The sequence below is a fragment of the Ambystoma mexicanum genome, chromosome 3q (genome assembly GCF_040938575.1).
Source record: "Ambystoma mexicanum isolate Mex_15411 chromosome 3q, UKY_AmexF1_1, whole genome shotgun sequence".
Classification (NCBI taxonomy): Eukaryota; Metazoa; Chordata; class Amphibia; order Caudata; family Ambystomatidae; genus Ambystoma; species Ambystoma mexicanum.
In genome coordinates this window covers 873,970,736-873,988,717 of record NC_090926.1, presented here as the reverse complement: position 1 = coordinate 873,988,717, position 17,982 = coordinate 873,970,736, and positions in this window count along the sequence as shown.

Sequence of the window (17,982 nt, the reverse complement as noted above, 5' to 3'; positions counted from 1 at the left end):
AACCACGCATACCAACCACGCATACCAAATATGCATGTCTGGGTGCTGAAATAATGCATGTCCACTGTATTATTGTTGCACATGGCCCAATCTGAATACAAGGAGTGATTATTGCTAAGTTATTTTTCGGTGGTAATAAAATACCGTCAGGCCCCAAATCTCCACAAAATACCCAACAGGTCCCAGAACTCCGCAGATATTTTGGGCTGCACAGATAGCACCTATGCTACAATGGCCACCTAGAAAAGGCCAGAACCGATGCGCAACCCTCGAGAGTGCACCAACTAAGATACCCCTGGGAGGCCTTGGTTTCCTTGCAACACGACACAGAAGCAAAGGGGGCACATTACTGGAGTCAACCAAAGCCACCCTATGGTATTGGGACAAAGCTTTAAGGGGTAGAAAGGTAAAAGAGGGGGGAGGCCCTCTGGCTCAGGTTGCACATAACACAGACTTCACCCCAGGGATGCAGGCCGTCTTTTGGGCACATTTGGGTGGTGGGAGGGAGCAAACCCTGGTACTGAGGGATCTCTATGCAGAGGGGGCACCCCTAACATTTGAGGACTGCAAAGCCAGATTTGATATACCGGAGGGTGAACGGTTCCATTATATTCAACTTAGACACTGGATCTCCAATACGAGGGTCCAGTACGAAGCAACTCGGGACCCAGTAGGGTTGGAGCTTACGATACAAGCAGGTCAATCTGAGAAAGGAGGGTTGAAATTGTACTGGTTGATGGGGTCGGTGGACCCAGAAGAAATCCTTTTGTTGATGGGGTCGGTGGACCCAGAAGAAATCCTTTTGTACATGCAGAAATGAGAGGCCATCTCGGGGGAGACCTGGGGTCACCTATGGCATAGAGCCTTCAAAAGCTCCAAATGTACTTCAATCAAAGAGGCGGCATACAAACTCTGTCTGCGGTGGTACATGACACGATCACGTATGCACTCCATTAATCCAGATTATCCCATATTTTACTTCAGGGAACGCGGGCAACCTGGGGATCTAATCCACATGTGGTGGTCCTGCCCCGTGGCAGAGACCTATTGGAAGGAGATCTTGAGCCATATCAAGGAGATAACGGGGGTGCAGTTGCCTCACGACCCGCTGGTGGTGTTACTGGGGGAGGCAGTTGAAGGATGTTACGCGAACTCCGTGGCCAGAGCTAACCTTATCACCCACATGCTGAGCGCGGCTAGAATCACCTTGGCGCAAGCATGGAAAAACAAACAAGGACAACTAGCAGTCATGTGGTGGGTGAGGGTATGGGGTGTGATGGCCATGGAAAAAGTAACAGCAATAACTCATGGCTCCTACTCGAAATATCAGAACACATGGATGCCGTTGCATGAGTTCACAGATGATAAAGAACAGATGTATTTCAAACCTGAATTACTTCGCAAGGTTTCCGTCATTTGACAGTCAGTGTGAACCTTGAGCCGAAAGGCGACCTGACCTGTGGAACATTCAAGAGAGCCCGAAAAGATGTAGTACTCCAACAAAATGTTTGGAGAAATTGTTGGGGGAGAGGGGAATGTTTTAGGAGTTAAAACTCACAAGCAAATGGACCTTAAAGACTGGTACGAACTAAAAAGTGTAATACATGGGCTATGCTATTGTGTGTCACTCTCTAATGCATGCATGTCTATGATTTATGCGCTTGAAAACTAAATAAAGTTGGTAAAAAAAACGAAATAAGTACAATAGTAAGCACACAGAGCACACTTGGCTTCGTAAGGCGGTGTTATTGGATGTTAGGCGATAGAAGAAATAATCGTATGCTTTGTTTGCTATTTTTACAGGGTAAATGGCAGGAACTGTATGGAAAAGTATGCAATGTATGTATTTGTGAAGGTGTGGGAAATAAATCAGAAGGATTTGATGGGGTCAGCAGCTTATTACTCAGTAGGTGATTACTAAAGTATTGGCTGATTCTGTGCTGCTTGGAGATGGGAGAGTTTGAAATAAAGTAAGGGTTGCAAGGAAGGGCCTGGTGCTTGCATTGCAGACTCAAGGGAAGGCGGGAGATGTTGTATGTCCTGCTTTACAACACTGTACATAGTTGTAGATGATTTGATAATATGACTGCACCTGTGCATAGTTGAATGCTGTTGTGAAATCTAGCACGGAAGGGGCAACCAGCTGGAATGAGAGAGCTGTCTGGATTGGAAGAACAGTTGTAGAGGCAATGGTGTTGTTTTAGCCGGGAGCCTTTCAAATGATATTGGCTATCTGTGTGCATAAATAAAGATGCATGTACTCATCCTGGCTGCGTGTAATTTTATAACATACTAGAAACCGTTTTTCCATAATTATACTGTTATTCCTCATTCCTTTTAACATGAAATGGCACTTTGTTAGATAGCTGTGTGTGTTGTGTCTGATTACTAATATAATCCTTTGTAAAGGAAGTTGAGATGATAGAATGTATGTGAAATATGCAGAATGTATAGAAAGGAAATTGTATGTACATCTTATGCACTATAATGCATTAAATGGTATCATGGTTGAAATGCGGTTAAATACGTGGCAGTGGTTACTGAAAAGATAGAATGAATGAAGAAAATCACAGTTTGCACATTGCAGTTAATAATATGGGTAAATAAAAATTTGGAGAGCAGACAACTTTGCAAGTGACACTTGATTATAGCAGATGGGAGAAATGACACTAAGCTTGTTTTACAGGTTACACAAGGTAAGTGGCAGTTACTCTGTTTATATGCTTTTATGTACCATACATGCCAATCCTCCCGAATTCGGCAGGAGACTCCCATTTTTCCATGAAAAATATTATTTTTCACGTTCTCCCGCCGAAAATACATCTTTGCCCAATGCATTCTTATGACACAAATGTTGTCTCCCGATTTTTGCAGAGGAAATGTCCCTCCCAGGTGGGTTGGAATGTTGGCATGTATGATGTACTGTGCAAAAAAATATTCATACCTGTACTTTGTGTTCATGCATGTGGATGTGCATGAATCTGCAAGTAGAAATGTTGGAGAGTTTACTAGTAGTTGCTGTAGGTGCTTTGCAGTGACAGCGCAATTGTACTCGGAGTGATCAACAGTACATCTAAAGTGCTGAATTGTGATGATGGAGTTAGATGTAGAGGTCTTGCATGTGATTGGTGGATGGTTGTGTAACTGCTTAACAGTAGCCAATGAGGGAATGGTGCAGAGAGTGCAGTGGAAAGGGTAGAAGGGCTGCCCCAGTGTTACGCGCTCCGCGGGTAGCGCGGCTGTTCGCAGACAGGACATGGCACATCTGGGGCTTCCGAGCATGAAATGGGAGTGTATTTTGAGGATTAGCCAATCAAGTGTTGAGGTTCTGCTTCATATTGAGAGAGGCTGTGTGTAGTGAAGATGGCGGAGGTGGAGAAAGTCAGGGTGGTGGTGCTTGTAGATCTGTTTGTGAATGTTTTGGAGTAGTATGCAAAATGTCGGAATGTGGGAAAGAATCTTGATGTAAAAGGAATGGAGGTGGTGTGGAGCACTGTGCCTGGTTTCAATTTGCAGCCAATGGTAGACGTTTGCCAAGATATGGCTAGGGTTAACAGTCTACAGGTGGTTGTCCTGCACTGTGGTGCTTTGCATTTGGGTTATGTCAGTGCCCCTACTTTGTTAAAAGATCTCGAAAACTTGGTTCAGGCAGTAATGAAACTACTTTTAAATGCCAAGATAACTTTCTCTGGTTTGGTACCCAGGGCAATATGGGACAACAGTTCTGTTTTTTTGTCCTCAGCAAAATATTGCTAGGCGTTTAATCAACCGAGGAATGTTTGCTTTTATGCTTAGAGCTGGCATGTTCTTTTGCAACAATGACAACATTGTTGTTGTTCTTTCATCTGCTTCTCACTGAGAGTGAGGTACTGTTTCCACCCTCCTGGCCATCTGTTGTTCTCCTGCACATGTGGAGTTTGTGCCTGGCTGCTGACCATTCCTTTAGGTAGGTTCACTTTCTGTGCATTACTGCACCTCCAGGGGAATTATTGAACCTGAAAAATTGAAATGCGAAAAAAAATTAAGAACAAGGAAAAAAAACAAATTTGCATAAAATTGTTGGAAAGGACTGTTTTATTTGGCATTTCTATGGTGCAGCAATTTTTTGAGCTTTTTAATAGCTGGAGCTGCCTTGCTATTTTGAAAGCACAAGTTTTTCCCCACTATTGCCTGCTTATTTGACTGTTTTTTGGCCCTTCCAAGATGGCCACCATGGTTTTCTTTGTTGAATGGGCAGGCTGTGCTGAACCACCTCTCCCTGTGCTGCACTCCCATTGGTTGCTGAGTGTTTTCTTCCATCTAACCAGGGATCTGCAGGCTTCAGCCGGCCCTCTCAGCAAGGCCCACTGGTTTCTTCCATCTGCTTCTCACTGAGAGTGAGGTCCTATTTCCACCCTCCTGGTCATCTGTTGTTCTCCTGCACATGTGGAGTTTATGCCTGGCGGCTGACCATTCCATTAGGTAGGTGCACTTTCTGTGCATTACTGCACCTCCAGGAGAATTATTGAACCCGCAAAAAATCAAAATTTGAAAAAAAGAAGAAAGAAAAAACCCGAAATTTGCATAAAATTGTCAGAAACGACTGTTTTATTTGGCATTTTCATCGTGCAGCCATTTTTTGAGCTTTTTAATACCTGGAGCTGCTTGCTATTTTGAAAGCACAAGTTTTTTCCCACTATTGCCTGCTTATTTGACTGTATTTTGGCCCTTCCAAGATGGCCACCGTAGTTTTCTTTGTTGTGTAGGCAGGCTGTGCTGAACCACCTCTCCCTGTGCTGCACTCTCATTGGTTGCTGAGTGTTTTCTTCCATCCAATCAGGGACCGGCAGGCTTCAGCCGGCCCTCTCAGCAAAAGCCCACTTCTAAGGCCTATTTCTAAAGGCAAACTTCTAAGGCCCCTGTCCGCTTCCGGAACGCTAATTGGGATCCTCTCTGCACCTTAACCACAATGATGCTGCCACCTCACTCCTCTAAGAAATCCGGACTACCTTGACTTTGCCTCCTCCAGAACTATGGTTTAGTTCCCTCCTTATGGACTCACTGCTACTGCCTTTGACTATCACTGTTCTTTCTGCTTGTTACTCCCATGTTGTCATCCTGCTGCACAGTGCTTCCTAAAACCCTTTGCTAACATCCAATTCCAAGATTGACATCCTCTTTGTTGTTCCTTTGCCAGATCTATGGACTCCTCATATGGTCTCTGTGCTCTGCCCTATCTCCTCCTCTCCCATTAATGGTGGCACTCGCTGGGAAGTTCTCATGCCTTCCTTCGACTCCTCTAAAGTCATCATTAATGTCTACTTAAATGGCACTGTCAGGGTCCAAGGCCCTCAGGCCAATCTCCTCTTTGATAGGTGCTTCCCTCGTCTCATCAATTTCCTCTCATCTCCTGCTGTCCTCTCCTCTCCCCCCTTGGCTACCTTGCCCTCTCTCTCTCCTCCTCCTCCTCTGCAGGGCGTACCTCTGATCTGTACCCCTCCACGGAAGGTCTTTAAGGTTGGCAACCTTCTTCATATTGCCACTCTCAACTCTCGCTCTGCCGTCAAACACTCCTCTGACATCTGACACCTCCTTGAAGAACTAGACCTCGATGTCCTTGGTCTTACTGAGACATGGTTCACGGCCAGCTCTGTCACAAGCTTTGACACTCTCCTCCCGGATGTCTACAAGATCCTCTCAGCACCCAGATCCTCCCGGTCCGGTGGGGGGGTAACCCTGATCTTTCCTGAGTGGATTCCTGCCTCTATCAGACCTACTACTCTTTTGAATGCCTTGTCTGTAGGCTTTCTCTCTCGCCTACCCATTCTCTTACTGTGGTTACCATTTACCGGCCTCCTGGTCAAATCACCTCATTTCTCTCTGAGTGGGCAGACTTCTCCTCCTCCCTCCTGGCCTCTACCACTCAACTCCTCCTTCTCGGTGACCTCAGTATACATTTAGACTCTCCTTGCTCCTCCTCTGTACTCTTCTGTGACCTCTGCAACTCCCTCTCCCTGTCCATCCTCCCCTCTGTCCCTACTTACTCTGCAGGGCACACACTCGATGTCTTGATATCCTCTGACCTCCCCCTCCATTCCTCTGACCACTCGTCTCTCATGGAGTGATCACTCCCTCCTCTCCTCTAATCTCTCCCTCTCTGCCCCCAAACCAAGGCTACCCCAACACTGCCACCTACATTCTCGGACATCTGGCCCATGAAGCGTGTGTCAGTTGAGGCTTTTGCTGCCACTTTCTCTCCCCCCTCCACCTTTGGCTGTCTCACATCCTGATACAGCCCTGTCTCTGCTCTACTCTTCAATTTCTGATACGCTTGATGCTCTTGCCCCTGTCATGAGGATCCGTTTGAAGTCCAAAGCCAAGTGCAATTCCTGGTATGACTCTGACCTAGCTACACTTAAACGTAAGTGTAGGGCAGCTAAGAGGAAATGGAGGACTTCCTGTTCATCCTCTGACTGTAACGCTCACCTGGCTCCCACGGAGGCGCTGGTCTGGTCTGGGTTGTTGTGGCCTCTTCAAGCGTGATGGGCAGAATTCTGACCACCGATTGAACAGGACCTCCAAATCTTGCTTGTCTGGCCCGTAGGAATATCCTTCTGCAGATGAGAAAGGGGATTAACTGTCTGCTGAATAGTGTGCTTGCTCCCCCTTTTCCCCCTTCGTTCTTCTCTGACTTCCTCGAAAACCCCCGGTTTAAGCTCACCTTATGGTTTGGAAGGATGAACTCTCCATCCTGCTTCTGGTGCAGGGGCGCGCGTTCGTCCAGTTACTTCACTGGTTTTCAGAATGGCGCTGGCAAATCCACTTGACTTTTCTGAGCGATACGCCGTAAGTATGAAGATGCAAAAGTTCAAGTGTGAGCCTCCTTTCATGTTGTTTTTCCTAACCTGTGATCTGTCCTTTATTTCAGGTGCAAACAAAGGCGATGCGTTGAGGGGTTAAATTGCCGGTGGTAAAATCAGGTGAGTTAGTGATGAGGGCGACCCCTCTAAATGTCTTTATAATTCCCCAGTAATGTCTTTTGTCCTTTCCCCATAGGGGCCGGGGTGCGGTACCTGCCAAAGATGCAGCGCCGACCCGAGATGTGGAATGGTTCACCAAGAAAAGCCAGTAAGTAATATGGCTGAAAAGTCGGCTTTCCTCTTGTGTTCCCTTGCTCACCTTTTGTCTCTTCTTCTCTTCCCTAAGTGCAGAGATGTGGCGACCGACGCTGAGAGCCGCGATGGAGCCGGGCGGCGTCTCGGGAACAGGTGAGTAAAGCATGGCGCTGCAGCGAGCAACGCGGTGCTTTTAAATGGAAGTCTTCCTTCAGGAATGCTGGCGTGAAGATTCCGGATGCAGGTAAGAAGGTTGAATAAGTTCTTGTTTTCACCTTTCTCTTCTCTTATTCCCATACATGTGTTCCAGGTTCGAGGTGGGCGTGGCTGGAGTCCAGGTGCAGGAGCAGACACAGTGAGCGTTCAGCTGCTGGGATGCAGAACAACGCGAAGCACGTGTGGCTGTCCGGGCGTGGCTTAAATAGCCTTGGAAGAAGTTCCAGGTGAGTATTCTTCCACAGCCCCACCCAAGTAACAAAATAGTTCCTTCAGAAAAATAGTCCCTCCTAAGCCTCATTTGGCTTGGTTCTTCATGCAGCATGGTCTGCATCAGGTGAGTGTGCAGCATGGTCTGCTTCAGGTAAGTGCACCAAACACTTCCCCTTATGAGCCTGGCGCCTATGCCGCCAGGACTAATGTCCAACATGAGCCTGGCGCCAACGGCGCCAGGACAGAGTCTAAAGAGCCCCTATAAAGGGCCGCTGGGCTTTTACCCGGGGGCGTGATGCCTGCTCCCGGGGGTGCTGGGCCTGGCCTGGTGCTCCGGGGTAGGCATCATGACACTGACAAACTGGCCTGTCGCCTGCTACAAAGGCAATACCGACTCTCTGTCCTCACCAAGAAGAGAGTCCACATTCAAGCTCGTGTCTCTGCAGCATCTAACAACTCGGCCAAACTCTTTAAAATCTGCAAGGAGCTGGCCGACCCTGCTGCAGTCTCTACCCTTCCTGTTGCCTCCCAGGCTCTTTGCAATGCCCTTGCCTCTCACTTCATTTAAAAAACCCAGGACATCCTGTCCACCCTCTCCACCCAAACCCCTCCTCTCCCCTCTCCATCTGTGCTTGCCGACCCTCCTTTAGCCACCCTCCCACCATCCTTCTCGTCCTTTCCTCTTTTCTCCCCTGACAAGGTCGCTAGACAAGTCCAATCTATGAAAGCCTTGTCAAAACAGGTTCATCCCTGTTCCTCTAAAACCATCAAGGACCACACTGACACCCTCGCTCTGGCCCTTGCTGCTTTTTGCAACCACTCCTTTGCCTCGGGATCCTTCCCCTCCATTCTGAAGCACTCCTTTGTGCATCCTCTTCTGAAGAAGCCCACAGCTGATCCTTATTGTCCAGAAACCTATCGCCCAATTTCCATTACTCCCTTTCTTGGCAAATTCCTAGAAAAGTTGGCCATCTCTAAGCTTAACCTTCATTCCAATTCTGTTGGCTGTCTCCATGACCATCAGTTTGGCTTCAGAGCTGCCAGAAGCACGGAAACTGCTCTCCTGAACATCCGTGAAGATCTGCTCTCCAACCTTGACTCTAACATTCCCTGTGTCCTCATCCTCCTCAATCTCTCTTCTGCCTTCGACGGGGTCAACCATACCATCCTGCTTAACCGTCTCTGTGAAAATCTGGGTATCACTAATCAGGCTCTGGCCTGGCTGACCTCTTTCCTCTCAGATCGACCCTCCCAGGTCCAACTTGGGTCCTTCCTTTCATCTATCTTCCTCTCTACCTTTGGTGTTCCCCAGGGGTCTAACCTCTCGCCCTGGCTTTTCAACCAATACCTGGCAACTCTCGCCCACTGCATTGCCACTTTCTGCTCAAATTTCCTGTGCTACGCTGACGACACTCAACTCACTTTCAGGCTGCCCACTACCACCTCCTCTTCCTCTCTCTTCTCCGATTGCCTAACTGCCATTCAAGATTGGTGTGCCACCAATGATATTTGTCTGAATGCCACCAAGACAGAGATCCTCCTCATCGGCACACCTTCACCATCCTTTCCCCTCACTCTCTGGCCGGCCTCCCTTGGCCCTCCTCCTACCCCCACCTGCGAGGCTAAGAACCTCAGGGTCATCTTTGACTCCACCCTTTCCTTGACCGCCCACATCTCTGAGGTCTCTAAAAAGTCATATTTCCGACTGCACCTCCTCAGAGGTACTCTGCCTTTCCTCTCCTTCCCCCAGAAGCTCATGATATCCCAAGCTCTGGTTCTCTCTAGCTTGGACTATTGTAACAGCCTCTTTCTAAATCTACCTGCCTCTACTCTCCGCCCTCGGCAACTAATCCAGAACAGGACTACAAGACTTGTACTTGGCCTCAAGCCCTGGGATTGTCTCTCTACAGCTCTGAAATCTCTCCATTGGCTCTCAGTAGATACAAGGATTACATTGAAAACCCTCTGCATTGTCCACAAGGCTTTCTGGGGCCTGGGTCAAAAATACCTTTAGCTATCCCTCCGCAAATACCTCCCCTCTCGAGCTCTTCGCTCCTCTACCTCCAACTCCCTCAGGGTCAGTCGTTTTTCAAACAAATGAGCTGGGGGTAGTTCTCTGTCTTCGGCTGGGGCCTCCCTCTGGAACATCCTCCCTGCCACTCTAAAACTTGAGGAGAAACATCTCCGGTTCCGGAAGCACCTCAAGACCTTCCTCTTTTCTTCTGCCTTCACTCCCCGTCTCCCCTGCTGATCTGTTCTCTCTTGGCACCGTGCACCTGGCCACCCTCTGTCCTTCAGGCCCAGGTACCTGCTCACCCTGCCACCCTCCCGCACTGCCTCAGGGCCACCCCTTGCACTGGGGTCTGTATCTGTACCCTTACAGCCCCCCCTTTTTCTTCCTGCACTTATCAGACCTACCCTGTCTGCTGCCTTAAACCTAGCACTTGAAAATTGCTGGCTGCACTACCACTGTTTGTTGCCTTTATTATTTATTTATTGTTATTTATCTGTTTCTCCTCTGCTTCGCACTTTCCACTTCTCCCCCCTTCCATGCACTTTTTCCCTCTCCCATGCACTTGCGCGTTCTCAATGTAACTGGGCCTAGTAAAATCGCTGTTTTGCTCTCCCCTTCTCCCCTCCCTTGCCTTGTCGCTCTGAAACACTTGTGTACAAGCGCGATAGAAATAAAATATCAATCAATCAACTCTGGTAATGTTGATTACTTTAAAGAAGATGTCTTTTGTGGGAAATGCCATGCTGTTTTGGAACGTATGGGTTGCTTTGGAGAAGCTAATGTGAAGATTTTTGGAGGAAACTAAGGAACAAAACTGAAAAGAAATACAAAATAAAAGGTGTTTCTGAAGCATCTGCAAAAAAAACAAAAAAGGCTCTTTTCATAGCCAACCTCAAAGGGGAAATGGGGCACACTATTTAAATTTTAATTCCCCACGCTCAGATTGTTGTCCGCGGACAGCGTGTATTACATAAAGGATTTTGGAGGTTGAGGGGGATGCAAACGAGATGTAGCACAGCAAGGGTTTGGTCAATAGAGTTTACTGGGTGTGATGTGTGAGCAGAGAGTTTGTCAGAAAGTCAAGAGATAGCTATGGCTGTGTGTTTTAGAAAGCAGATTGTCTGGATTTTGGGAGATTCGTGGATAAATTGGTTGGAGGTACATGCAGATTGCTGCGGAGTGGCTTTACATCTTTGTACATCGTGGATTCCCTCATGTAGAAGTGCACTGGCATGGAGTGCGTGGAATGTATAGCTGGATTTGGTACCTCTTTGTGCTACTTTGGTGACACAGTGTCATCCAGACATTATTATTATTCATTGTGGAGGGAACCGTCTAGGACATGTTTCTGGAATCTCTTTGCAATTTGCAATGAAAGAAGGACTTGGGAAAGTCATAGACATGTATCGAAACTCCAGAGTAATTTTTTCCCCATATTGCGAGACAAATGTGGCTGCGTTCTACTTCATTTGGTCCATTGACCATTTGAAATTTTCAAAACACAAAAAACACCACAAAAAGGCTCTTTTCAGAGCCACCACTTTTCAGAGCCTCCACCTCCCAGAGAAAAGTGCATTGGTCGTGACAGGGCAGCACTGCAAAGATTGTGGAGGTCCACTGAGAGTCTGCAGACTTGTAAAAATGCTCAGGGCCTTGCGCATTTCATCGACACTTCTCTTTTTGAACTGTCAAAGGCAGCTCTGAAAAGAGCCTTTTTGGGGGGGGGGGTTTGTTTTATATTTATTTTGGTTTTGTAAACACGACACACAAAGAAAGGAAGGGAAAAGAGGGTAAGGAATGGACACCAACCACAGGGATAAGAAAGGGCAGAGTGAGAGAGGAAGATGTAGAGTGGGCCTTATTCACCTAGGCAGCAGTTCTTCTCATGCTCCCTGACCACAGTCTGGAAAGCACTTCGAAGGTTCCCCCCCCTGCAGAGTACTGTGTCGCAGTGCATGCACAATACTGTGACCTTCGAGAGGTAAGGATCAACAGCTTCATCTATGGCCTGCGAGGCAGCTGGAGAAATGCGCTGCCCCACAGGAATATCTCTTGTGGTGGCAGGAGGGGAAACTGAGGATGCTGCAGAGGATCTCAACCTACTACGTTTATTGCAAGGTCCAACCTTACGAATAGCCCTACCATGGAACGATTTTAGGTGTTGCTTCATTGAGGTAATACCAAAGCTGTACAAACCCGGTTTCCCACGACTCAGCACCATCTTGCACTGATTGCAGGTCACATTGTGTGCACGTGCTTTTGGTACTCCATCAACAGTGGTAAATAACCTCTACACCCAAGATTCATGGGGAGAACTAGTAGTAGGGACTTCCACTACCTCATCCTCTTCATCCTCTTCATCACTCTCCTCTGTATCCTGATGCCTGTTCCCCTCTGCAGGCCCTCGGGGAGGTTTTGGTGGTGGAGGGGGTGGTGGTGCTGCTGAGACAGCAGTAGCACCAGCAGCAGCCATGGATGCATCAGGACAGGTGTTTCAAAGAGCAAGAGCAATCCAATGCAACAAGGAGCAGTCTCTGTCCTGGAAGCCCAAAAACAGAATAAGGAGCAGCTCTAGGGTGTGGACTTTTATAGGGGTACTGGGGCACGCTTCGCAGACACCCGTGCTGTCCTCGAACATTTCGAACACTTCAGGAAAGGGCTAAAAAGAATTCCCAAATGTATGGAGATCGCCATGGACATAGTGTGGGAAATGTGCAAGGGTGAACATTCCCAGGAAAATATCTTGGATTGCTGAAAAAACACTTTGTAGGTGTCCGGGGGCCCGGAAAGTGTTTGTTACGCTTAGCGTGGGTGCGTTCACATGGTGATGTCGAGGACACATTGGCGAATGGGACGGCTGTCCATAGGACACCAAATGCGCGGGGTCAGGTCTACGCATGCGTGCAAATGTTCTACAGATAGTGTTCCAGTCCCCGAACTAATTAAAAGTGCGACACACGTGCAGCGGTCAGTTGCGGACAGGCACGATGTTCGTAGGGGCAAGGGTGTGCTATGCATGCCCGCGGTTGTTCTACGGACAGTGTTCAGGTCCCCGAACAAAATAAATGTGCGTGACAACTTTGCAGACATGCGGTCGGCCTATGTGTTCTACGGATATATTAATTCTGGTTACGGACAATGCGAACAGGGTGAATGTTCTTAGGACACTTTCTTTTGCATATCTACGAACATGCAGACGTCTTTAGTGTTCTGCGGACACCGCCATTTTGACCACGGGAATTCGAACAGGTATAGTGTCCTTAGGACACCCCCATTTTGGTTAATTACGGACAGGTGGAAATCGTATGTGTCCTAAGGACACTTCCATCTTGATTGAGGACAGTGCGAACAGGTATATTGTCCTTAGGACACCCCCATTTTGGTTAATTGCAGACAGGCGAACATCTTGTGTCTCCTAAGGACACCTCCATTTTGATTGGCAACAATACGAACAGTTATAGTGTCCTCAGGATACCCCCATTTTGGTTAATTGAGGACATCCTGGACAGCCACGCTGTCTGCGGACAACCTAACTGCCTTTTAAAAAAAAAATAAGACACAGAGGAATATACTAACAACACACTTTGGGCCTCATTACATGGATGGCGGTATTAGCACATGGACCAAGGTGCTATTAGCCTTGGTGGAAAGGGGAATTACCGCCCCATTCCAAGGTTGGCGGGGCGGTAATTCCCCCTTCCACCACTGCCCTTCCCCATTCCCATTTTTGCCCCATAGGGCATAATGGGAATGGGGAAGGTGCTAATTACGGCACCGCAATTATGCAGTGCCGTAATTAGCACCAAGGTCCCTTAGCGGGTTGGTTTTTAATGCCTGCAAAAAGCAGGCGTTAAAGCACCAACCGGCTAAGGGACCTCGTAGTAAGGCGGTAATGGTTAACGGTCACCGTTACCATTAACGGTGACCGTTAACCATTACCGCCATCCGTGTAATGAGGCCCCATATGTTTTATTATTGTATAAAAGTATAAAAATTATGAAAGAGAGGCGGATCCAGACACTGAAACAAATACAGGGGAATTAGGGGTTTGGACATGATGGATGGTAGGGGAGGAAGGGATTGAAGTCTCATAACGTTTTTCTTGCTGGGGAGGTTTTGGGGATAGTTGGCTGGGACATGGAGAGAGGGAACAGGTACATGTGGGACAGTGATATTTAATGTTTACTTTGATATGGTCCTCCACAAAGTTTTTTAAAAGAATGACATTTTTCATTAACAGATCTATTTTTAGCTCCATTCGCTGCAGAGGATTTTCTAACATCTCTCTTGGTATATTATTTTTAATGTCTGTATGGTCTGTAACATTTTTTTTGTTTGTTAAGTACACATAAAGTAATGGTTATTAATTGGCTTATATAGAGAAGTGTAGTGTCTACCATTGGTATAATATGAAGCTCACAACTCGGGTCAACTGCCGCTGTATGCGGCCTCGATGGACCTCTCTGCTGCCTTTGATAAGGTCGATAGACCAACTTTATTGCGAAGGCTATCGACTTTGAATATTGACAGAGGCCTATTGGACATACTAATATACCTATACTCTAATACAGTAATGAAGGTTAGACTTAGTAAAGACGGGTTGATGTCTAAATAGATCAAGTCAAAGAACGGCCTTAAACAGGGGTGTGCCCTGGAGGCTATTTTGTTTAATTTGTATGTCTCTGGATATAGCGCTGTCCTTGATTCTAGTGGCTTAGTGGCTCCCAAGTTGGGACTAACAGCAAAGACTGATTGATACTTTTGTTGAGTTCATTGAGGAATTAAAGTTAGAAATAAACCCAGACAAAACAGTAATTATTAATCTGGGCAGAATGAACAGGAAATGCGTCAAACAGTTTGGTTCATCGGGGGAGCAAGGATTCGTCTGCAGAAAGCGATTCGTTACTTGGGTTACTAGTTTTCCAGTCCATGACGCAATGTTATTTAAAAAATTGTATAAAAATGAAGGCCATTGAGGCCGGGAGACAAATGAGAGTATTGGAAAACAAATTTGGAAAATGTTCTTTGTCCGCATGTATGGATTTTTATATCATGAAGGTAGTGGCAAGATTAGCTTTTGGACTTAAAGTTTTTCCAGATAAATTGATTCCATATTTAAAAATCATTGAAGCAACAATATGGAGAAAGGTTTTGTTCTTTCTACCAAAATCCATACCAATTGAAGCAATAAGATACGAGTTTGGTCTTTCCTCCCTGAAAAGCATTATGGAATGCAAAAAGATAACTCTATATAGAAAATATGTTACTGGTGAAAGAAACTCTTTTATACAATTTATTTGGTGATAACGTGAAGGCCGAATTTATGCAGAACCTTAAATCCGATGTGGAAACCATACTTCTAAATATTGGTGCTTCAAAGAAAACTCTTATTGAGAAGCCATTAAAAGTCAAAATGCTGATAAAAGCGTTTGACTTGATGGACAACAATGCCGTTATCGTAAAATCTAAACTTTATTGTCACATTGCTTCAGAGTGGAAGTGGTAAAAATAAAAATAAAAGTTTTAGTGTATCTAATACAGAAAGTTTATAAATATATACAATAAATGTAGTGTACTCACTATTTTCCTGGTAAATTTTGCTTTTACTGCATAGGTGTCCTGTTGATTTTTGCTGTGCAATTTCTGTGAGGTAATTCTGTTGGAGGCATATTTATTGTGTTTTGGTATATTCCACTTCATTGCATATGCTATGTAATTGGACTGTTAGTGTCTTACATACACAGTTTCACTTCTTGTTTATTATTCAGTGTAATTTATTTATGTGCTACTTTTTGAACATGTTTAGTGTTTTTTTGGATGATATACCAATGTAAGATACCCCCTGAGTTTTTGGATATTGTTGATGTTGTCCGAGTCCATCCACGAACAGGCGCATGGTCCGCGGATGTCAGACCCACTAGCGCAGGTAGGGGGTTCAGTATGTTCTACGTTATATGTATATAAAGTAAGGGCATCCTAGTAAACATTTATCAAATTTACATTATCTGTATATCTATATTCAGTGAAAAAACATTGTTACACGAAAGTTATGGTTAAGTTGCGCTACTAAAAACCTATGAAATTCACTGAAAAAAACATTGTTAAAGGGACTTTATGGTTCCAAGTAAAACCGAAAACCCCTGAAATTCGCCAGTTATGGTAAGCTAAGCAACCGTAACTCGCGCCACCACCGTGCACTGCTAAGACTAACACCCAGGACATCAAAGATGACATCACATATGTCATTGATGACATCACTGATGACATCACATGTCTGGCTCCCTCTTTTTTCCTTTACTGAAATATCTAGGCCACATGGTTTTCTTCAGTAACAGCCAGGAACTAAAAATTCAAAAAGTACTATATTTATCCTTCAAATATTTTCTTACAATAATTCCTTTAGGGTCCAGTCACATCATATGAAACATATACATAGGGGAAGACACAGGTAATATAATCAAGATAATCAGTAAGGTTATCAACACTTTCTGATAGTTCTGCTGTTTTTTTTATTACTGTACATTCCCTGTATATGCTCATATTTGCATACATTGTACTCGCACTACTTCCTTAGGGTCCAGTCACATCACGTGATACATATACATAGGGGAAGTAGCAGCTTTGAAGCAGAGCAATCATTTCTGTGCATGGAGATCACCAGTTAGGTTATAAACACTGTATGGTAGTATTGCTGCTTTTTTGCTGACTTCACGTTCCCTGTATATGCTCATATTTGTATGTATTGTTGTCTCTTTGTGTTTTGTCTGTAATAATGCAATTATGTAGTAAGTGGGTTTTATTAGCTACTTATTACATGTTTCACTGTACGCAAAACTCTAATAGGAAAGCATTTATGATTTCACTATTCAACATGGCAAGATTATTAATATTGCACCTCCATCATGTATGCTGCACACATTGCATATGTTTCTACATGAGTAGGTTAGTATACTGGAAAGAACTTCATAATCGAAAGCTATTTGTATCAATGCATTGCTTAATGCACTACGTACCTCATGATATTTATTCAAATGATCCTTGACACTTTTTTGTCAACATAACAATAAGAATCCCTTGTACAGACTTTTCATGAAAAGTAAATGCACATGTGATGTCATCTTTGATGTCCTGTGTGTTAGTCTTAGCAGTGCACGGTGGTGGCGCGAGTTATGGTTGCTTTGCTTACCATAACTGGCGAATTTCAGGGGTTTTTCGGTTTTACTTGGAACCATAATGTCCCCTTAACAAAGTTTTTTTCACTGAATATATATATTATATAATGGGATTGGGTGGGGTCTTTTGCATTGGGTGGGGGCTGTTCCCCCGCATTTATGTGACAATTCAGTCAATTGTGCAAAGGTCAATTGTAATTCAAACAATTGTAGTTCGAACAATTCATATACAACCGAGGTAACAGGTAGGTGCAGCTCACTGGGTCGGACTGGAGCATAAAACAGTCTTGAACATCAATGAAAAAATGGCCCGAAGTTGCAAATGGCAATTAATTCCTTTAGTGACAGACTGTTTGAATAGTACCGAAGGGGGTGTTTTTTTTGTTAAACTGTAAACACATTGTTATATAAAGAATATTTATTCAGCAACAATGGTCAAAATGACTAGCTGCATAGTGAAGTAACTCTGTAAACTGGCCCACATTGGCCAAAAAAGTGGCCCATTGTGACCCAAGAAACGGTCCCACACTAGCATTTTGCATTTTTGGTTCGGGCATTGCCCTTTTACCCTAAAGGCCAGTCAGAGCCTGGCGGCTCATCCATAATGGGCAAGGGGGCGTTGACCCAGTGGCCCCTTCACCCATTGTGGATGAGCCGAGAAGCCAGCCCAGTGAAACACTGAGCACTCCCTCAGCTGCTTTTTCCAGCTGAGGGAGTGCTTCTGGGCTGGCTGAACTATCAAAGGGAAACACTGTTTCCCTTTGACAGTTCAGTTTCCCAGCTGCACATGCTCACTGAGCCATGCAAGGCTGGAGACGTTTTGCTTCCCCAGCCTTGCAAAGCTCATTGGAAATGCTGGCTGTTGAACTGCATGTTATACGTGGGCGCCGTTCCACGCGCTTCGGACCGCACCATTACCGACGCCTGAAGGATCGGGTTTCATTCCGAGCCTCCCCGCTCTGGCACCATTGGCGGTTGCTGGGGAAACCACGTCGTACAGCTGAGCGACGGTTCCCCGATCAACTGACAACGCCCGCCTCAGTGGACCAACGAGCGTAGGTAGTACATGCCCTCTTCCGCATAAATAACCACGTGACTCGAAGCCCAGCGCTTCTAATTAGCGTTTGTTTTTTCACCGGCTTCCTTGTATGCGGAATCGTGCTTTCTCCTGTATTTTGACCTAGGAACTGTTTACCGACTTTGCTACTGCGCGTCCCTTGTCTGCCATTTGGATCCATTGGCTGTGCTTCGACTCCGGAACGTTTATGACCTG